This window comes from Coturnix japonica, chromosome Z, assembly GCF_054131305.1.
Source record: "Coturnix japonica strain WE chromosome Z, WE-NBRP24, whole genome shotgun sequence".
Lineage (NCBI taxonomy): Eukaryota > Metazoa > Chordata > Aves > Galliformes > Phasianidae > Coturnix > Coturnix japonica.
In genome coordinates this window covers 60151732-60174728 of record NC_140702.1, presented here as the reverse complement: position 1 = coordinate 60174728, position 22997 = coordinate 60151732, and the positions used below count along the sequence as shown (strand labels likewise).

The following is a 22997-nucleotide window of genomic DNA, read 5'->3' as shown; positions in this document are numbered from 1 at the left end:
AGTTGGCTCAAACTGCTGTCCATTAAATGAAATTGCCCTGTATAAATCAGTTTCATCATTTAGTGCTTGCACAGTTAAATGCCCACTGTTTCATAAGGAGCCAATCTTATCCACAGTCGTTGAGGTGAATTGGATTTTTACAACCCCACAAGTAAGACGTGTTCTTCCTACCAAAATAAGCTCCTTAAGGAAGGACAGTTCTCCTCTTTTACTGGAGGAACTGGTATTTACAGATACTATCTTTCTGTCATTTTGCCTTACTTTGAAGAAGTTACTCCTGCAAAGCAAAGGCATTTGCACACATCAGAAATATAAACAGTCACCAAAAATATGCTTATAATTAAGGTCCAGAGTCAGGAAAGCATCCCTGTGCAGAAAGGTCAGCTAAGCATGTGTTTAAATTTAAGCACATGTTTGAGTCACATGAAAGGAAGCAATGCCTCAGCACTTCTCTTCAGTCACACTGTCATACCCACTCTCAGTAGAGAAATCAGCAGGTCAGCTAACAAAATGAACATGGTACCTTCATTTCCCAGGGAAAGGAGTTGTATACACGTAAACATTTTCCTAGCTCAAGGTAGAATTTCAGTACACAACCCCATTGTTTCCTAGATTAAGGCCTAGGTCCAGAAAGGATTAAGAAACACAAAAGAATTAGCTTCATTCCCAAAGGAAAGAACCTTCTTTTGAGCAAGACCCACATTTTTCAGAGAATCACTGCTCTCTATTGCTCTGGAACAGCTGGGGTCCAGCTGGCAAGACTTAGTTTGAGTGAAGTCAATGGCTGCCACCTGATAAAATACACTCATTTCCCTGCATGAAAAATTAGCAGCCTGCACAATGTTGGGTTTTATGAAAATAAAAGGGTATGTAATTCCAAAAACCACCTTCTAATTTGTTTCAAATTGGTATAGTAATAATTACGACAATAAAAGGATCTTGTTTTATTTTGTTTTGGTTTTGGTTTGTTTTAAAAGCTACCTTTTTTTTTTTCTTTTCCTTAACTCCAGGCTCTACTCATACCATTATATGTATTTTTTCTCCAGATAAGCACATGCCCATTTAATTTGGGGTAGTAATTGCTTTGCTTTATGAGAAAGAAGTCCTATGAACAAAACTTGTTTGTTTAGAGCAATAAAAATCATGCTGTTTTATAAAAGACTCTCAATTGTTCCAGCTTAGAATGGACATTATGGTGTTGTTTGCTTAGCTCATAAATCTCTCCATAAGGCTTGTCTGCCCCAAACATTTGTTTGTTTGTTTGTTTGGAGTTGTAAGGATTCCAAAGATAATGGTATTGATTCTGTTATCTCACTAGTTTTATGCAATTGTGATACCATTAACTCTAGGCATATAATTCAGTTTACCACTGTTCACAGATATAATTCTGACCTATCCCAAACTTACCAATGTTTGGGATTTTTTTCTTTTTTTTTCCAGCTTTGACCAAAGTACAAGTAAACTTGAGAACAAAATGAAACTATTTGTATAGTTTTCTTTTCAAATCTTTTTTTGTTCTCTTGACACCTAGAATGTAGGAAATAGCTGTCACACACATATATGCGTCCCCTAAGTAAGAAAATTAGCTAATAGATAAGAAATTAGCTAGTTCAGTAGCTTTAATATTTGAAGAAAGACTGTGACTAAGAGGTTATTTCTGTGTTCACATCGATACCATATTTTCACTTTCTTCATTCCAAGACTAAGAAAATGAAATAGAAAGAACATATGTTTGCTCAGTGCTATGTAATACTGACATCTGGTCTGAGAAATCCATATTCATATGATTTGTATATGCAGATGAAAGAGTCCAGGAATCCCTCTGACACTAGGCCAAAATATCATGACTAAGAGAACACAGTCGCAGATACATCAGCTAAGAAATAATGCTGTATCAGTACCTTCTTTCAAAGCAAGGCTTGCACACCTTGCCACATGGTGCATGAGGAGATGAGCAGACCATCCCTCACACCACCCAGGACGGGGCTTGTTCCTGTACCCTGTCCAATGTTCTGTGCATAACCAACAACTGATGTGGGCTTGTAGCCACTTCTTGCAGCAGTCTACAGCCCACCAATGTTCCTTTGACCCCTGGGGCTGAAAGCCAAAAAGACATATACTTTGTCTGAATAAAAAGAAGTAACATATCAGAAGCAGGCAGCTGATTTTTCTCATCAAGTGCCAAAAACAGAAAGATGAATGCACAAACTATTTCCCAAAGCACGATCTGACCAGTTGTTGTGACTGCTTATGGTGCTTTACTGGTGATGAATATGGCCTATCAACTGCCACTGAGGGAAGAAGTCTCTGCAGGAAATTCTCTGCAGACATCTGGGTCTCATTATTGCAATCCCATCCTCTGATTTACAACCAAGGTGTTAAATAATTTCTTTGGAAGATGCAAAATGTGTTCCTCAGAATTTTGCTACACTTCGAGACAGTAATTCAGCCCATATTTCCATCCTCCAAAGACAATCAGAATAATATTTAGTAAAGAAAAAAATAAGGGAAAAAAAAAAAAAAAAAAAAAAGGAGTAAAACAATCTCAAAGACCACTTCAAATGCTGTTACTAGGGGTTTGGTCAGCACTCATCAGAGTTGGATGCGGAAACCTTGAAAGTGGAGGTCGAGGTTTTTTTGCCTGACACAACTCTTCCCAGATGCAGCATCTGGTTTGCAGCTTGTAAACAAACTCACAGTTTGCTTTAATGGGGCACTGGGAGGTCAAGTTACCTGCCAGAGGTCTCCAGCAAGTGGTGCATAGCACTGTGCTTAACTCAGGTTCCATCTGGATCTCAGACTTCTATGTTTGAGGAACACATTCTGTCCAACTCTACCCTTCCCACTTCCCAACCAAAAAAAAAAAGATCAAACCTTCATACAGATTGGGTTTACAGTTGTGTTCTTTTAACACTCACCTAGCATGCATTGAATCAGTAAAAACTCAATACTGAAACGACGTTTTGAGTACACAGCAGTTTGGAAGCAGTACCAAAGCTCCTCTTGCAGATTGTGTCCAAACCTTGCCGTCTTGCGGACACATTTATGGATAGGAATACTCCTGCAGCGCCCAGTCAAGGGAGTTCAGAGCTGGTAACAACAAGAAGGGTTGCTGCTCCCTAAACATATCACATCCAGGTGTGAGGTGTGAGCTGAGGCCCAGGGAGTGCTGGAGAAGCATATCTTTGCTGTTTGTCCTGGTAAAACTGCTTCTCTGCTACACTCATGTTCATTGTCCGGGTGCTTGCTCCTCAGAATCAACACCTCTACAGGTGGCTTGGATCAGCTCAGCTCTGACCTCCATCCTCCACTGCCCGGATCATGGTCTCAGAATAGAGTCCATAGCAGGCCCAGGCCAAATTGCTTTTGAACTCAGTACTTTCCAAACTCTAAAGAAATGAGGAGTAGAATAAGGAGCAAACTAGATAATTACTGCTATTCATTTGAAAAATCAACAGTAAAATACACCTGCTTCCCCATCATACAGTCAAGGAGTCTTAACAGAATTGTTCTGTGTGTCTTATTGAGCATTGCATTCCTCTCTGGAAATGTAGGAATGTTTTGTTACCTGAGCAGCAGACATAGAATCAGACTGAGAATCAAAAATCTCAAAACAAAATCTAAAGCTTTCCTCTAAGCCAGTGTGCTGTGTTGAACAAGTTGAACCATTTCTGTGTGCTACGGTCACCCCACCTGTGAAACAGATCTATTGAGAAATGCCTGCCTTCACTGTGCACTAGGATTTCCACGTAGCAGGGACCATCCCAGGTATAACACCTAAGACCTAAGGCTGATTTTGTAGTACAGCATCTATAAAAAAGCAGTTGTTAGAAGGTGCCTCAGATGAAATGCAAACAGAAGCACATATGACAGGAGGGGATCAAAATCCTCGCATGACTCCAGACCTCACTAGAGCCCATGCATCCCTAGACACAGACTCCTCCTACCCCTGGAGCCAAAAAACTCACACCAAGAAAACCTGTTTCTGACCAGGGCCTATGGGACTGCATCATTGTCCTCTTGACAGTCCTGATGCAGGAGTGATCTCCAAGTAACAAATGGTTCCGGCATGCTAGCAGTGTAAATCAGTCTGTCTTTACTGAGCAAAATTATTCTGCTTGAAAAAAATAATAAAGAAGAAGAATTAAATCTCTGAAGTTTCCTTCTTGGTTACACCTTGCTACATTCATACCCAAATGAAATGTCTTGATCTAGTTTGCTAGAAAGGACATCGCAGCCATTCAAGGTCGCACAGCAATTACCACTTCTTTTAATGCCCCACAGTGTCAGCTGTAGCTCTCAGCAGAACTCAGGCTCCTCCTGACCCCTGTCTTCCCAGTCCCTGGTTCAGGCAGCCAGCAGCACACCCTTCATACTGCAACACGCCTCCATCACTTCATTCAGGATAAAATAATTCCTAATTTGTATTACACCGGAGCAAAAAATAGCATGGCACCTTTCAAAACAGCATATCAGGACACTGAGTGGAGGGGCAGAGATGCTGCACTGACCTGTGCTAGGAAGGCAGCTGGCTTGGACAAGTGGGTCTTATTAACAGCAGTGCTCAGCATAAAAACAGGAGCTTTGAAATTGCTAAGTTTAAAGTGTGAAACATCTTGTACATAAGGCCCTGGAAACAGAAGATGCATAAAAAAGACTCAAGTTAGTGTCTTAATTTGCTTAGTTTTAAATTATAAATGAAAATTCCAGATTTCTCTCCCTCTCACAAAGCAGAAGGTTTGCACATGCTTCTACCTGCAATTCTGTGCTTGTCTCATTGGGCAGTGAGGAGGCACACAGCCTCAGCCTGCCTGCAGCAGTCATCCATTTCACTTTTCAGAATGAACCAAATAGCTGCATCTCCCCACTTCAGCTCTAGACTTTGAAATACTGAGTTTCAGAAGAGAAAGAAATATGCTCTTTTCCCGTATACACCATATTTTTTTGTTTTCTGTGAAGGAAGTGAAAATTAGCCAAAAAGCAAAAATATAATCCACAAGTTCCTGTATTTTAACTGTCTCTCATCTTGAAGCAATAAACAAAGGTTAATCAAATACTTACTAGCTGAGTAAATATTTTTGCTCATACATACAAACCAGCCCAGGTCAGATTCTCGTGTTTTGGCTCTGCATTAAGAAATATGTCTTTGAAAAGCCTTTCAAGGTTGGTTGATTCAAAATTAGCTTTTTTCATCTTAACTCCATATGCTAAATTGAGGAGCTACACATACATACATACATATGTATATACAGACACTCTATATATGTTGTTTGGTACAGACCCCCCAAGAACTGTTTCTTTTTCCTCTAAACAAAGACCATCAGTTTGTTTGTGAAAGTATTCCTAAGGAACTCTGCAATAAGAATAATTAAAAAAGGCTTTGACTTAGGTCAGCATGTTCCAGCAAGGTATGATTCTCCAGCTGCCTAAAGACTGAGTAGAAGGATCTTTCGAAACCACCCTGCAGATGGTTTCCAACCTAAATGATTCTATGATTTCATGCCAAAAGCTTAATTTAGGCAGCACTCCCCTACAACTTCCCACTCTTCCTGTTATCACCTTTATTAGGCTTCCACCTAACCCAGAATCCATATGCCTCCTACCATGCTCCAGAATGAAAGGGAGCCCTTGTGCCGTAGACACAGAATCAATCATTCGCTCCAGCTCTGCAGAGGCTGTGATATACACATGCAACTTCATTTTAATCAAACTTTCAAGTTCTTCTTGATTAAATGCAATGTGTATGGCTCCAAAGGGCATAACCCCACATTTCCCCCAAAAGCTAAAGAAGAGGGAACAGAAAAGCACTCAGCTGGTCAGTGAGGACCATCAGGAGGAAACCAGATACACGAGAAACCAGATGTCCTGCCACTGCCTCACCTGCACACAGCACCTGACAACAGTATGGTCAAGTGGCATCTGACAACACAATGATCTATGCCTTCCAGACCTGTCCTGCTCAGGCCTGTAATGTCTGTGGCCACAGTCTGAAAGCTTTCCTTCCTGGAGATGACAAGCTCAGGTTTATTCCAGGCTCTTCCCAGACAATGGCAGGTATTGCTGTTCAGCTAAACTGCTTCAATCTAACAGTTCTTCTGCAACCTTTGCTTCAGACAAGTGATTGGTTTATGTCCTGAAAGAGACATACTGGATCAGAGTTGGAAGCAGTTACCTGCTCTAAGACTTACTTTCCTTCTGGGCGTGAAAAAGAAAAGGGAGTAAGCACTTATACCCTTCCTCTTCTCTGCAACCACTGTTAAAAGATGCAGAGTTCCAGGCTGGAGAGCTGCCTTCTCCACAAGCAGCAGTCTAGCATAGACCTTAGAACATTTCTGTAGGGCAGCTGTTACGGCCCGTCCTCTTTGGATATGGTACATGTTGTAGAAACTGATACCATTTTCTCCAATTACAATTTTCTCTACCTTGTTAAGGAACACAACCTTCCATGCCAGCAAACAAACAGTCCTGAGCCACATACTGAGCCAGTGGCCCAGCAGCAACAGCAATACACAGTGGGTGTCATCAGAATAAACATTCATTCCCGGTCTGTAGAACAACAGTGGTGAGGCATTTCAGATAAGGGATCATCTTCTCATCTGCCTGTGTGGAGTAGTATGCCAAATCCACAGACTTGAGATGGATCTGACACATGGTTCTGGGAGGAGATGCTGCAGAAAAGGCTCCCCAGGAGACAGGGACATCCCCCCCAGGAGGAGAGCTGTGATCTCACTTGGTGAGCAGAATGTTCATGCTTCATCTTAGAGATAAACAATGTTTAAACATTTTTAAATGGAATGTTAAACATCAGATAGTATTCCGTTGTTTACCAAAACACAACATGAAGCAGATCAAAGCAGATTAAAGAGAATCTTTATTTTATTTATTTATTTATTTTTCCTGATAGTCACCAATTATTTGGGTCTGACATGAAGAGCTTTCACAGTCACCCCGTTCCTTTTTCATCCAATAGACTCCATTCCTCCTCCATGGGCCTCAGAAGCCAACTTTCCCTGCAGCTGTTTTTACTAAACTAACCTTTCATGGATCCAGGCCAGACCATAAGGAAACAAGCCACGGCCATCTGCCCATTTTGTGCCTTATTCTTGAGAGATACAACATTGCAGGTTTTTGTGTGCAGCGGTCTAGCCTGACTCTAACCCCAGCCTGGGATTTGCCCAAAACCCACTCTTGGGAAATCCTCACATGACTTCTCCTTACAGGATCTCATGTTCAGCCAGCTCTCCCTAGATTTTTTCCCACTGTATTTATCCATCTATTGTTATTTTTTTTCCAGCTTGTTATTATTCCCCACCTAAAGGCTATATTTTTGGGGAGGCTTGACTGCATCTCCTCAGTCATTAAAAGTGACTGAACTGACTTCTGATTGCTCTTTCACATGGGGTACTCCCCAGCACTGGTACCAAATACCTTTCTTCTCATTATTCCTTTTATATGTCCCAAACCCAAAGTAATCTTAAACCATAAGGCTACTGATATATTCCATATGTACATTACATTATGCCCTGGATGTCACCTTCAGCTATCACTGAGAGGTGATTCAGAGCTCTACAGACTGCCATCAGGATGAGGGTCACACACATACCTTTCCCTACATGATAGAGGGAGATGCTCCTGCTGGCAGTGCTTTGGGCAGCTCTGGTCCCCAACCCTCACAATCTGTTACCTATCTCTTAGGAAACTGGTCCATCCTAACTTTTCCCATCTTTCTTACCCTTCCTGAAACATGCAAAAATGCAAACTTTTTTTTTTTTTTTTGCCATCTTCTTTGACTGATCTCTGTGATTTTTTGTCATTTTTTGTCATTTTTTCTTTTTTTCTTTTCTTGTCTTTTCTTCCTTTTTTTTTTTTTTTTTTTTTTTTTGGTAGTTGTTTGTTTGTTTCTCCTGTGGTTTGCTTATGAGAAATGTATGGTTGCAGTGAAAGCCAATCCTAGTGACTAAACCAGTTGCTGTGGCTCAGTGGGAGGGTTTTTTCCAACCTTTACGCAGTCCCTCTGGGAGCACATCCCCTCAACATTTACAATTATAGGTGGCTACTCTTCCTGAAGGAATGAGCTGCATTTTCTTCAGTGATTCTTCCAGCACTTTCTAAAGAAGCAGGGCCGCTATTACAGACATAGCCCTTCAGGGAGATACGCAACCAGCAGATGTTTGCCATGAGACAGTGTAGCATTTTCAAAACAGATGAGCATCTGTTAGCCAATCCTAACATATTTCTAGCAAGTCCATAACAGCAGTGCTATTTCTTCTTCCTCAGCAATGGCAAAGATTTATTTCTACCAATTTGATAAGCAGGCACTTCTCATTCTCTACACTTGATATTTCTGTAGTAGTTTGAAGAAGCAGATTTTTAGAAAATCACTAAAACAGATTTAAAGGCCCTTTGTTCTATATATTTCCAAGAGAAATTTAATTCAGAATCCTCCAAGAAGTTATATTCAGGAGCCTCTGGTAATTGGAACGATATAGCTCTAGGTGAAAATCTGAGCACAACCACATGACTGGACTCAATGCCAGAAGCTAAAAGTGAGCCCTCACTGATGTTTGATCACTCAAAATATGGATCTGTTTCAATCAGAGAATCAAGGACACCTCAGAACTCTTGGTTCAAGCATGATTCAATAATCATATTTTACCAAGAGACTTTCCATGAACTTCCAAAGATTTTTCCATTACTGTTCAAACTGTAGTCACAACCACAAGTCCTGAGTCAGAGGAATTGAAGTACACATCACACACATCACATACATAAGTTTATTATTGTTCTAAATCCCTTATATGATGTCTGCAGCTATTCTCTGGTCTCAAACCTCTGTCCTTCTCGTAGCTTGGAAGAGAGAAGCACTCCTCTGAGGTCTGTCAGGCCACAGAAACCACCACTGCTTCTCCTGTTGTATCCCTCAGGTACCTGGACACATGCTCTAGCCTCTTGCCAAACTCAAATTCTTGAGTCTCAGAAAAGCTGAGGAAGAAACTGGTTTTTGTTGTTGGTTTTTGTTTTGCTCTGTTTTGTGTGCTTTTTAGTTTTGTTTTGGTTGGGTTTGGTTTTTGCTTCTTCTCAGGGAGGAAGGGGTTAGAGTTATCAGCAGAGAGGTGACTCAGAGAGCCAGTGTGAGCCTTAATGTTAAGAGACATATCTTGTTTGCTTGTTCTGAGAGCACTGCCTCCACCGTGCAGTCAACATGGCTGTGCCATCCAGAGAGACCTAGACAGGTTCAAGCAGTGTGCTCAGGAGAACACCATGAGGTTCAACAAAGCTCAGTGCAATTTCTTGCACCTGGATCACAACAACACCTACTATCAATACAAGCTATAGGATGTAAGGATAGAACACAGCCGTGACAGAAAGAACCTGGAAGTACTGGTGAATGGAAAGCTGGACATGAGCCAGTAATGTGCCCCCACAGCCCAGAAAGCCGACTTGATCCTGGGCTACAACAAAAGAAGTGTGGCCAGCGGGTTGAAGGAGGTGAACTCTGCTCTGCTCTGTGAGACCTCACCTGGAGTACTGTGTTCAGATGTGGGGTCCTTAGTATGAGAGAGACATGGAGTTGCTGGATTGTGTCCAGAAGAGGGCCACAAAAATGATCCAAGGAATGGAATGCCTGTCCTATCAGGAAAGGCTGAGAGAGCTGGGACTGTTTAGCCAGGAGAAGAGAAGGTTCCAAGGTGAGCTGAGAGCCACCTTTCAGTGTCTATAGGGGGCTGTAAGAAGGAAGGGAACAGACTCTTTAGCGGGGTCTGCTAGAGACAGGGAAATGGTTTCAAAGTAAAGGAGGGAGATACAGATTGAATAGAAGGTGTCTTAGTTTCAGGTGGGACAGAATTGCTTTCTTCAGAGTGTCTAGTATGATGCTGTATTCTGTTTCTAGTGAAAAAACAGTGCTGGCACCACACTGATATTCATAGTCATTGCTAAGTGGTGTTTTACAAAGCCAAGTCCATTTCAGTTCTCAGCAAATGACTGGTGGGGACGCCCAAGGATCTGAGAGAGAACAGAATTAGAACAGCTGACTTAAACTGGCCAAAGGGATATTCCATACCATATGGCATCAAGGAGAAGGAGTTTTGAAGAAAGTAGTTCATCTGGCTCTCTTCAGCTTGCTGAGGGGCTAGCTTAGCATCGGTAGGAAAGTGGTGAGAAATTGCTTGTGCATCATTTGTTATATATTTACATATATATATATATATATGTAGTCATAACTATAATCCTTCTCCTTTTGTCTATCTTGGTAAGTCATTTTATCTCAACCCACAAATCCTACTTTGTTGGTTTTTTTTTTCAATTCTTTCCCCCTTTCCACTAGGAAGAGGGTGGGGAGTGAGCAAATGACTATGTGGTGCTGAGCAACCTGCCAAGTTAAACCACTACATAAGGAAAATGTTTTTGCAGTCACAGTGGTGAGGCACTGGAACAGGCTGCCTAGAGAGGTGGTAGATGCCCCATCCCTGGAGATATTCAAGATCAGGATGAATCTCTATCTTGACCTAGCTGGAGGTCTCCCTTCTTCATTGACAGGGGGTTGGACTAGATGACTAGATGACTTTTAAGGGTCCTTCCCTTCTTAAACAATTCTGTGATTAACTTTCCTTCACTTTCCCCAAGGGAAAATACAGTGAAACCCCATAAGGCTCCGTGTGGGATTCAGTGCAGTGCTTGACAAGAAGGTCTGCTGGTAGTGCAGTTTTAAAAGAAGGGGGGGGAAGCAGTCAGAGGAGCAGAAACTAAATGTCAATATTTAAGAATATAATTTCTTAAATCCAAGGCACCTTGCTAATCTTAAAGTGCTTTCTGTTAAATGTTCAAAGCTATCTCTGCAGGATCTCTTCTGAATTTTTTGTATGGATACAAAGACATTCTTCAATCATTGCTAATTAAAATGATAATCAACAGAAACTTGCATATAGACCTGCAATTAAAGATCTCATATCTGTTTCATCAAGAGACTTCCTCTGGCGTGTTTTAGTTTATCTATCTTTCTAGCAATGGGATGGCACTTCCCAAAATATCCCCTCACATATCTCTAATGGGCCTCTTAAGTTCTTTTCACCTTTCTGTTGCTTGCCTTCACCCCCTGAAATTCCCTTCATATGCTTTCATTAAGGAAGTATGTTTCCTGAAGCCACTAGAAAGCCTTTCTTCTCAGATGCTGTCTCAGAGGGATCAGCATGCCTCTCCCCATGAGGGTTAGCAAAGCACTGCTTGCATTTCATCTCCAGCTGTGCTGATTGCTGAAGCCCCAGCATCCTGAGCCAGCTTTTAAGTGGGGTTTGTGGCCTGCGGAATCATCACATTGCTTCATTTCCCTGGCTTCAACTCATTCTCCCTGTTTGTTTCCCCCATCTTCACGCTGTACAGCTCAGGGTTATGCCTACACAGGCTTACTCTAGAGCCTATATCCATGGGCAGAGCTTCCATACTGCAACACTGACAAAACCAGTCTGTTGCTCAGAACTGGTGCCTACACATTCATTCCAATGAGGTGCCTCAATATCTCTTTCCCTTAGTGTAAAAAATGGCATATGCTATGAGGTTTGCAGTCGTTAGTATGAAGCAGTATCAGCTTGTAACAGAACATTAAATAAATCTTAATACAGCATTGGAAATGAACGGAAAGGATAATTCCAGAACTCATAGCAGAACTCAGCTTCACTCTGCTTGACAATCAAGATACTTCTTGAAAATTTAGTCTACAAACTAATCTTTGTCTGGCACATTCAGAGTTGTTTAATCTTCCAGAAAGAGAGCAGAACACAGACTGTGAAGGGACACAAATGTAGACAGCAGTACAAACGTTATATTCCTTTTTGGATGGCTGTATTTCTGATTCCATAACCGCTGGCCAAACGAGATGTGATTTCTCATCTGGAAACAGAAGAATGACAAAGTTCTGTAATCACTAAGCATGCAATTACAGCTGGATTTTTCATACAGAGCACAAGGGAGAGTGATGTGGTTTCCTATGGCTTCCCTTGTGCATTTCTGCTGGAATCAAACCCTTCCAATCAAGATACCGCTGAGCACTGCGGTAAGACACAATCTATTTTGGCTTTAAGGTCAAGCAGGAGGTTCTGCCACCACTTCACATAGGGACAGCAGTCTGTGTCTGAGCTGCTCAGCTAACAGCAATGGCCCATATGGAAAGCAAAATCCACACGGGAATGCAAAACCCAAATGGGATGCGACAACAGGTATAGAAATTAACAGGATGATCTTCATTCCTCAGAGGTAGCTGTTCAGTATGTAAATCTGAATGTAGCCGGAATCCACATCTACAAGGCTGAATCAAAGCCCTGCAATTTTTTTTCATCATGACAGTGTCTCATAAAGCTGTATTCTGTGATTGTGTACGCACACCCACCAAAGAAGGCACAAAGACAAGGAAGAGGACTACCAAGAGTTAAGAAAGGCCTTCTCCAGAAATTACGACTACAATGGAAGTGCATTAAGAGTTATGCCCACCAGCAATGAAGACAGATTTATATGCATAGTAAGTAAGAAGTAAATACAGAATACTGATAATAAAGCAGAACAACTCAGAAAACATCACTGGTATAAAGCAAAGGTCCCTTCTAAGACATGTTAACAAAACATACAGTCACAGTACACATACTTAGATACTACACTGAAACACCCGAGTTATCTGCAAAACTATAATAATTTGAAAAAAAAAATAATCTGTGTTTGAATTTGAAGGATTTGTTATGAAAAACGTGTTGCACTGAAAACCATAATGAAAGAAGAGCTATAAAAATAAGCTCCTCAGAGGGTCCTATCCTAATAAAATAAAATAAACATGATAGGATGAACAAAATTTTATGATCATTTTAGAAGCTGACTGTGATGCTCCAGGCTCACAGGGATTATAAAGAAATTGCATGTTAATTTGCCTGAAGGATTATTCCGTATAATGATAGCTGTAAATAGTATGCCTATGTGAAATCCTGAATGAGAAAGAGCAAAGTGTACCAGTGTCTCAAACTGTTCGCTACAAAAACACATCCATGTTATTATATCTAAAGCAAGTCCAGGCAGCTTGTGAAAAATACAGCAGAGTGCGAGAACGTGTTCACCAATGTGCTGGTAACATTGGGGTGCCCTGCCCCAAAACATCTGAGGAAATTCCCACCAAGGTCCAAACTGGTCAGGTCACTCCCACGTCTATGTGCCTGAGTCAAAGCCCAAAGGCAAGTTTCACCAAGCTCTGCAAAAGACCATGCTCTGAACTGAGCTTCAAGTGAAATGGATTACTGAACTTTACAACCAGGGTTTAGTTGCTGGGACTTCCTGCTTCTGCAGGGAGGTTCAGATTAAAAGGTCGTGAGATGACATGACATGGGAGCCCTGACTTGCTTATCTTTTGTAACATTTTTAAAACCATTTTCTTGTTTTATCACTGAAATACCTGGCTAGTTATTTTTTCAGCTGCCAATACTACTCTTCTTTGCTGTGCACTTTTCAGCCAGACCATTACCTGTTTTTTTCTGTGTTTTTTCTTTCTTCCCACTCCTTCCTTCTTCACAGCTATCTGTCTAGCCTCTGTGGATGCAGCCTACTCAAATACAAATTCATACGATATAATAATAAAATCATGGAATCATTACAGTTTGAAAAGACCACTAAGATCACCTGGTCCAACCATCAGCCCGTCAACCACCTGCCAGCCGTGCCCTGGGTAACCTAGGTAAACTCTCACTGCCTTTCACCTTGCCCTAACCCAGCACACCACCTACATTTACAAAACAAATGCCTCTCTTTTTTCAACATTTCTGTTTCATTTCTGAAAACCAGCAGAAAGTTGCAAGGAGGAGGTAAACAGAGGCACAGAGAGTGAGCATTTAGGTTCAGGGCTGCAATGCTGTGCACAGTTAAATTTCTTTCAATAGCTGCCTTCTGAGGAGCCAGTTTATTTTTACAAACATGGAATCATGTCTCTGTGTTATTACTGAATACATAACAACGGAGACATCCCCTTCACACTGTTGGAGAGATCTGTCTGTCTGCTTTTGGTAGAGAGCAGCCAAGCAGATATCTAAGCAGGTCTCTCAGTTGCATGTTGTGGGTCAGCGGGAAGATTCTTGCAGGGCTTCCTGCCAACTGGCAGTACTTCAAATTAATAATTCCATACAGCACTTTCCTACAGTGCTCTGCAGGCTGTTGTAAGGCCTCATTAGCTAACGCTTGTAAAACATTGTGAGTCCTTAAATAAAATGGAGTGTTTTAATGTCAAATATTAAGGGGATATTTTCCTCCATACAAAACTCACAGCTCTAGCCCAGAGAAGCCAGCTCCTTTCCCCCTCTTGATGTAGTCAGATCTGGTAAGGACAGGCTCACCTAACAGCAGCAGCGTTACCAGCACTGTGAATGGAACTGCTTGGAGTATCTTTATGGGGAACAGTGGTACACTGGTTTCTTTCATAGCTAAGGGAGCATTTCACTGATTTCTTAACAGAACTCCTGATTTTCTCCATTGGCAATACTACAACAGCTAAATCTATTTGCAGACCAGTCCTGTTTTTACCAGGACATTTTATTCAATTATATTTAAAGCCCTCATAAAGAGCCATTAGAAAGAAGGGGAAAAAAAAAGAAATTAAAAAAAAATGCTGCTATATTTCACTGTAAATGAAAACTATTGCCATTACTATTAGCAGAACAATTCAGTGTTAAGCTTTTACTGACGCATTCAGTAAATAAGTGACAGTTTAAATTAAAACATTCAATCAGTTGCTAGCCATTCTAAACCTTCCTGCACTTCGACAAGTCTATATACCCAATAACAAGAACCTTTTTGTTCAAGTTTGTTGTGTAGAGAAAGCAGCCAAATAACTGTGACCCAACAAACTACACTACACCCTCCAAAAAATTCCAATGCCAGGTTATTTAGAAGAGATAAGTCTTAAAAATTAAGGGAAAAATTCTGCCATAAAAGGAGAGCCACAGTTTTACCCCCATTTATATGAGTTGAAGATCAGTACTCTAAATAGAAGGAGACAGTTTTCTACTCTATCTCATCAACTTGTGTTTATCCTTTTCTCATAATCACTGAAGAGCAACACCTTTCATTTCCCATAAAACAAAAGACCAAGCTTAGAAAACCAGGCTTGTTAAGAGTGATGGATACAAGATCTTTCTGAGGCAGGAGGATGGCACAAGCAAGGCTGCAGTCCCATTGCAGAGAGTGGGACTTGGAGGAGCAGGATTTGTCCTCACCACCAGGGACAGGCAGGGCACCATGCCATGTGCAGGGTGTCACTCTGGGGAGCAGAGGTGCAGCCAGGTTCCTCTCCTTTGGTCTTCTTTCCTTCTTGGCCATTTCTCATTTCACCCAAGGAGGGTGTCTCAATGACATCTGCCAGTAACTGTGAGATATGATTTTCCTCTTGCACTTGCAATGCCTGGTAACCCATCAAGGGATTCAGAAATGCTGATTCCCAGTGAAGTTTACCACAGTCTGCACTTTCTCTACCTCTGCTGGTCAAACCAAGAACACCAGTTAGTTCCTGTTTCTGTCCTATGCTACTTTTGGCAACATCTTGGCTGATTAGGCTGTGTGCCTCAAGCAGTGTAGTGACCAGTGCCTCCCCATCTCTGCCTATCTGCCCCTGACCCAATGATCACCTTCTCCTCCAGCCTTTCTTCAGCAGCCAGGTTGACTTCCCACAGTCTGACAGGAATTAAAGCTAGAGAAACTGTGTGGCCAACTTCATAACCTGTGTTTTGGAGATGTTCTTGCAGCAGCTCATAGTATTTCCCATACTGTCTGTCAGGCTGTATCCATCTTGCTTATTATACAAATTAAAACTTCGCACTGTATTTCACCCCAAGTGCTCCTATTATGTTTCTGTGCAGCACGAGCATGTTAAACAGAGTAGCCATTACTTAATTACTTGATAACTAAATCAGAGTTTAGTCAAACATCTCAAGTTAGCTTAACCATAGCCAACTTTATATAAATATCTGCTGGTGAACACTAGCCTTGCAGTCAGCACACCACAAATGACAGGAAGGCTCAGGAGAATAATCTGGAGTAACAAAATAAACACAGTGGTTCATCTCAACTTGCTAATCTTCTGAATATTTCCATTTTAGAGTGATTTTGACATGCATTTTTGAATTTCAGCCAAAAATCCATGTGTCACTGAGGTGTTTTGTTTTGCAAATACAACATAACAAAAACAGAGGCAGTATTTTTTCAAACTTAAAGAGAGGAGATTTAGGCTGAATATAAGTAAAAGGTCTTTTATGGTGAGGGTGGTGAGGCACTGGTATGGGTTGCCCAGGAGTGTGATGGAAGTCCTGTCACTGGAGACATTCAAGGCCGGGCTGTATCTAGCAGTGAGTGTCCCTTTTCAATGCAGGGAAGTTGGGCTACCTGGCCTTTATGTGTCCCTTATAACTCCGAGGATTCTGTGATTCTATGATTTTTCACACTTCTTTTCTCAATTTTATCATCAACCTTATACAATTTCCTCCTTCCATGAAAGCAAGCAAAAGACATGATCGTGGTATGAATATAGGTGTAGTTAACTTTAGATCTATAAATTTTAGCTTGCTATCCTCCCCACTCATGAAAGTCTCTCTTCTGTACAAGTAGGGATAATTTTGTGGCAATTGGCCTATCAGAGTTTCCTTATATTATGTAATGCTGCACACCCGTGTATCAGCATCCAGGCACTTTCCTTCAGACAAAATTGGGCTTTTTAAATGGAAGCGGAAACTTTTTTCTCTGCTCTTGCAGTTAGGTGAAGAAAATCACTACCAAGAATAGATTCAGCGCTTCCTTGCAGACTTTTATTTCCAAGAAGAGACCTTAGAACTCAGGCATAAGTAAGTGGTAAAACCACTTTTAAAACATCCAACTTCTGGAAAGTATATAATTCAAATGGTAAAGATCTATATCTCAGTTCCTCTGTTTTGTGGGTTGCATTGTTGGGAGCCAGCAATTCCGAGAGAACAAGAGTAGTCAGGAATGACCTTGTGAGTGTGGCATGGGAATTGGTTACAAAGAGGAAAATGCTTGACAGCACAACACAGATCTGCTCACTGTTCTCCAGAGGCTTCAGAGGCAGAAAAGAATGGCCTTAACTCCTTAACTGGAGTGATCTGCACAGTTCTGTAAGTCTGTTGTGCAGGGACACTTGTGCTACAGCAGGGGACTGCAGGCAGAGCTCTCACAGGGCTCAAGTATCCTTCAGTATAGGAGGCCATCACAAAAGTGGATTTTCATTTATTTTGTGGTTTGTGCTTCCACTCCCTAAATCCCTTGATGGCGGAGGCGTCACCCTGAGGAGTGCAGCTAGGACACAAAGCATGTTACTGACCTTTTATACTATGCTGTGCTTTTTTTTGCAGCACCAGTAAAAATCGATTTTATAAATCCTTTTCATCAAGTTAATGTCTTTTTCAGGGGCATCCAGATCTTTCTTTTAATTTTCATTTATTTATTTATTTATGTTCCAATAAGAGTGTCTTATACAGCCTTAATCCATTTTTCATTTTGAAACTGTGAAGGTTATTGTCATCTCGGCTCCATGTAGCTGCCCAGCCTTATGCTGTTCCTAACCACAATGTCTAACATTTTTGCCTTGTAGCACCTGTGGAAACTCCTTGTTCTTCATTTGCAGTCCATCCCTCCCTGTCCTTCAGGCAATCCTTTCCTGTCTTCCCAGAGGGAACAGAAGGTAAACATGGGAATTCAGCACTAACTGGTTATCTTTTTTCTAGCAGAACAGTCAGCCACAGCACATTCGTAAGACTCTTTGCACCTTGCTCAGAATGAAAAACAGGGTATCTCCCATCTCTTCTCCTAAAGGAGATCTTCCTTCAAACCAGTGAAGCTGTGACACTGTATAGGGATACATATTTACGTAGATGTTCATACTGAACCACCCTCAGTGGTCATATAGGAGGAAAAGAGGATAGAAAACACCTCACTACTACATATCCTGATTTTGTCTCACCCTATTTTATTAATCTGCATGACATAAATTGACTTTCTACAACATATATCATTGCTTATTGTTGATAGAAAGCATCCGTCAGAGTGACAAAAAATATATGTAATCACATGGAGTGTGTAAGTGGCAAGACACTGGCACACAGTATTTAATTGTGACACATCCACCTGTTTCTAACAGAATAACATGATGTCCCAAGGCAGACTTACAGGTACACAAGTAATTTTCACTCCAATATAACCAGATTCTGGTCAACATGGCAGGCAACTTCTCACATTATTTTGCCTGATGGGATTACAGTATTAGCAGTCTAAAAATTGCTGAAAACAAAAATAACAAGAAAGCAGCCTTGACAGACAAAAGCATATGCCATTGCCCGCTCCCAGTCTCTTAAATCACCCGCAGGGGAGGAACTTTTCCTTGTTTGGTGTGACTTAATGATGGCCCCAGAAAGGAACTAATTAACCTAATGTCAGGAAACCTACTGTGCAATATTGAGCATGACATTAATAGCTGTGCAAGTGCCAAACACATCCTTTTTGTTTACAAATTATTACGTGTTTTTTTTTTATTACTGTTGATCAAATTATGCTAAAGGACATTTGACTTGCCAACATGATCTTAAATAATTTACATTTATATAGGTTTTTCTGTGCTTATCATTCTCAAGTATCTTCACAAAAGAGTTCTTTACAAAGAAGGAGAGATACATTTTTATACTCACATTAAAGGCAAGAGATTTGTTGTTTCATAGAAAAACTAGTGAAAATCAGTCAAAAGCTTTGGTTGTCTCGGTCTATCAAGTCCATGGTGATTCAAGGCAGAAAAGAAAGCATTCTGCTCTCCTAAACCTTCATGGATTGCTTCTGCTGTGGACAGAAAGAGGAATTTTAGTGAAGAAAGTAAGCAAAAGTATAAGGAGAAGAGCTGAATATCTCCACACAGTTTCACCCCTGGAGTCTCCTTTAATTGACTGAAGAGGCTTTGCCATACGGCTCTCTGTTATTATTTGTCATGAATAAATGAACCGCTAGATTAAATTATTGTGATGGACACATAAGCGTACATGTGGAAGGAGTAATTATAAATAACCTCATAAAATTTATGTCTCCTATCTTGGGATTTCCTGAATGTTTCATGATTTTATTCCATTAGCACTGCATCAGAAATGTGAGCCTAAGCAGCTTTCCCTCCTCTTCAATGACAAAAATGATAAGTTGATAACAAATCAGGTATCCAATTATTTTTTTCTGTGAAACTTGCAGAACATTAGTGCCAACTTGAGTTACACCCATGGTAATCTTCTTTAAAATGTTTATCAGCTAATGTAAATTAGGTAACCTCAATCCACAGGAAGTGCCAAATTCATATTCAAGAGCTGATGTATGTGATACTTACAGAAATGGGTAAGGTAGATATATGCACAAGTCCAAAAATTTGTTCAAGGAATTAATGATTGCAAAGCACATAAAACCCTCAAAGAATTTGTCTGGTCTCTAGGCTACTGCTTTCCATGTTGTGAAGGACAGAAAGGATAAATAGCCATAAGCACTCTCCTTGCTGACAGCAGAAGACCTTTTCAGCCTGAGAATATATATTTATGTTTTAATTTCAGTGTATTGATCAAGTGTTAGACTATCACCCACTGTTCAATAATTCATTATGCTTTCTACGGCACTTAACTGCTAAACTAGCTGTCATGTTAAAGCTTTGGAATTAAAACTGAGTGGGGCTCAAGATTTCTGGTTAAGTCAGAATACTCTAACATCCTTCCTGGTGCATAAAGCTGATAACGTCTAAGCCAATTATTTTAATTTTAAAAGTCTTCTAAGTGAGTTCCCCATCTAATTGCAGAAATGCAGAGACTCTATGTACTCGTTGAAAAAACAGTATTGCAACAAAGCACAGGAAAAGAAGGGGGAAGAAAACTCACCACTCCCCAGACCCACCTCCTTGCATAAACACAGCCAGAGCTGCCACCAGTGTTTGTGCTTGGGCTGGGCATGAGCTGGGCATGAGCTCAGTGAAAATGTCCGAGGGAGCGTGACATGAGGTTGCTGGAAGGCAAGGTGCTCTCAGACATGTTACAGTACAGTGTGAAGGAAGAGCATTATCATTTTCATGTGAGAAATGTTAGGAAAAAAAAAAAGAAATGACATGGCTATGAAACACCAAGATAAGCTGGCTGGACTTCTTTTCCCATTGTAGTTCAGGCACTGAACCTCCTTTGTCCCCAAGATCAATTGTTCACACTCTACGCCAGGAATGAATTTGTGAAGCTGAAAGGAGAGCAAATTGCCAGGCCTTTGGGTTATAAGCCTCCCAGCATGTCAGAGACATTTCAGACAAGCTGCCAGCGACATTTGCAGTCATACACTGTACACTATGTTTCTGTGTGCTTATTTAGGGAACCTGCTGGACATGGCTGGAGTGTCCCTTTACTGACCTGCTCCAGAGCTGTCTCTCTCTGGGGACTGTCCTTAATGCAGCAATATGCTTGAATAACTTCAGCTTTGTTGAAAAGACTGTTTCCAGTAATAGATTGTTCTCATTAATTTTCTCATGCACTTCACTGCCACTGAGATAAAGTTGTCTCCAGGTTTCTGATGCTCTTTCAAGCATCACATTCAGTCAGACATGTGCCTCTGAAAAAAAATGAGGAAATGATGAGAGCAAATCTGTGCTATTGCTGTGGAAGTCTTAACCAACCATACTTTTATCAAAGGCCTCTCTCTGATAATGGGGATTCCAATTAAACTAAGCATCTTAAAATCAGATGGACCAAATTCCTCAGCCAGAGCAGAATGTATCATTGTGTCAGTAAGGCAGACTATTAAGCAAACATTAGAAAACCTCTAAACTTTTAAGGGGAATGTATCGAAGTGTAATTCTAATGCTTCAAAACAGAAAGTAATTTTCTGTACTGACATTAATTTGCTAGAAATATTTAGAGCGTAGTGAATACCAGTCAATGTAGTTTCATGGATGGAAGGTTCAATCAAAAATTCCTTCTTACATATAGAAATATTTAAAACTTTGTGCCAATAAAAATTGTTTCTCTTACAATTATATAATGTTTTGAGCTAAAAGCTTGACATACGTGGAATTAATGAGTACTTACTATGGATTTAAAAGAGATTCACTAATAACTTTTCAAACTATAATGTTAATGATTTTCCTAAGGTCACACCAAAAGTAATGCCTCCCATTTATTTCCATGGAAACTGCAGGAGATATGAAGAGTATAATAACGCTAATTGATAGAGCAAATTATCAGCTACGAAACACTGTTTTTCAACATAGCCACAACCACAAGCTATGCATTTTCACTAGCAATTACTAAGAGCCCAAATGCTGCTTGTGAAAATCTACAACAGAAGAGGTAACCCACTGTCACTACTGCCACTGCAGAATCACACCACCCACTGTTCACTGTGCTCACATCCACTGTTTGGGTTCCATAAACACTCAGTAAGCATCAGTGAATGTCAATGGGTGCCATTTTTCTGCATGGAGGAATTCAGTGACATGCCTTTTCTCCACATACACTTCCATGTCTGTCACACAGCAACAACACAAAATGAAACACTGGTGGGAAGGTTCGACCTCTACTGTCATACCACCAGCATCCACCTCTGACACTGTGAGCCAACATATTAAAATAGGGGGCATCATTTCTGGAGCAGTGCAATTATTAGTTGCCATTATTAATGCTCCAAGCGACAAGATGGATGGGATACAATTCTAGCATAAAGACTAGTGGGCTGGTCTTCTGGACTGACATGAATCATCATATTGAATGTTCTTCATAGAGTGCTGCACTGTGCTGCATCAAGGAAAGTGATGAAAGAGATGGTCTGACACTTATGTGCCCATTCAGGTGCCTCCAAGAACAGGATTAAGAAAAAAAAGGAGGGTTTTGCTAAGCTTAAATTTAGAGATAGAGATGAAAATTAAAAAATAAAAATAAAAAAAAGAAGAATGTGATCTTGAAATGAGATATTGATTCACAGTAGGAAAGATAAATAAAAGGTATAGAGGATTGCCGGAGTAATGGGTAGACTTCTTATCACAGTCTTTAAAATGAGATTCCCTGCTTTTGTAGGGGGCTTGCACAATTTAATTCTCTTCTGGAGAAATCAAATGGACCATGGCCATTAAATGACAATATATAGATGGCCATAGTTGTTCACTGGGCCTTCAGTCTGTGAATAATTCATTGAGAAGTCCAATGTTGATTTAACAGCATGGTGAAGAGGGGAAAAAAAAGACTGCTTGGCTTTGAGAAACATTGGTAAAAGGAGTAGGATGTCCGTAGGCTTCCCTGAACTCGTTGTCCAGGCCTCTCATGCTACAATGGAGCCTAGAAATGAACAACAGAAACTGTCCAGGCAAAGGGTGATTTTTGAGCAGAAATTCTGGCATATGACCAGATCTGACCCTGTGCCATCACAATGTCTTAGAAAGGTCAGCACTAAGGAGGCAGAACTGTTTCCAGTACTTCACTTACAAGAAATAAACCATGGTTAAAGAAAGCAAATGTTTGAGACTTGTAGGTATTGCTGTGACTTGTAAAGCTTCATTAGAGAACATGACAGGAATAGAAATCCTGCATTTCAAGGATATGAGCACAGTGGTTTAGCTGAATGTCAACTGTAACTTGCTTAATGATTGTGTACCTCTTGCAGCCTTTTTGAAGCCCCAGGATGTTAGCAGTGTCACGCTCTCCACACCGTGCTGACAAGGGATCCAAGCAGCCCCAAAGCACCTTCCCGTACTGTGACATGCAGTGCACGTTCACCAGGTGGTACTAAAAGGGATGGCTGAAACCTCTGAACCCTTCTCTTCATTAATGCTGGAAATGAAAAGCAAGTTCACTGCCTCCCCACAGTCGCTACTGAAACAAATCTGCAAGGACAGATGACATCCAGGGCAAAGCAGGGCCCTTTGACTAAGAGATTCTGTTCAAGCCCAAAGACGTGTAAAAAAGGAAAAGAAAAAAAAAAAAATAGAG

General features: G+C 40.8%; 1 long non-coding RNA gene across 1 annotated transcript; it reads right to left on the bottom strand.

Moving 5' to 3' along the window:
* Positions 1-17975: 17975 nt before the first annotated feature.
* On the bottom strand, positions 17976-20628 carry LOC146754114 (uncharacterized). The gene is made up of 2 exons (XR_014939580.1): positions 20430-20628; positions 17976-18852 (listed from the first exon to the last, which is right to left on the bottom strand). It is a non-coding gene; the product is annotated as an uncharacterized LOC146754114 (long non-coding RNA).
* Between the last annotated feature and the right edge of the window lie 2369 nt (positions 20629-22997).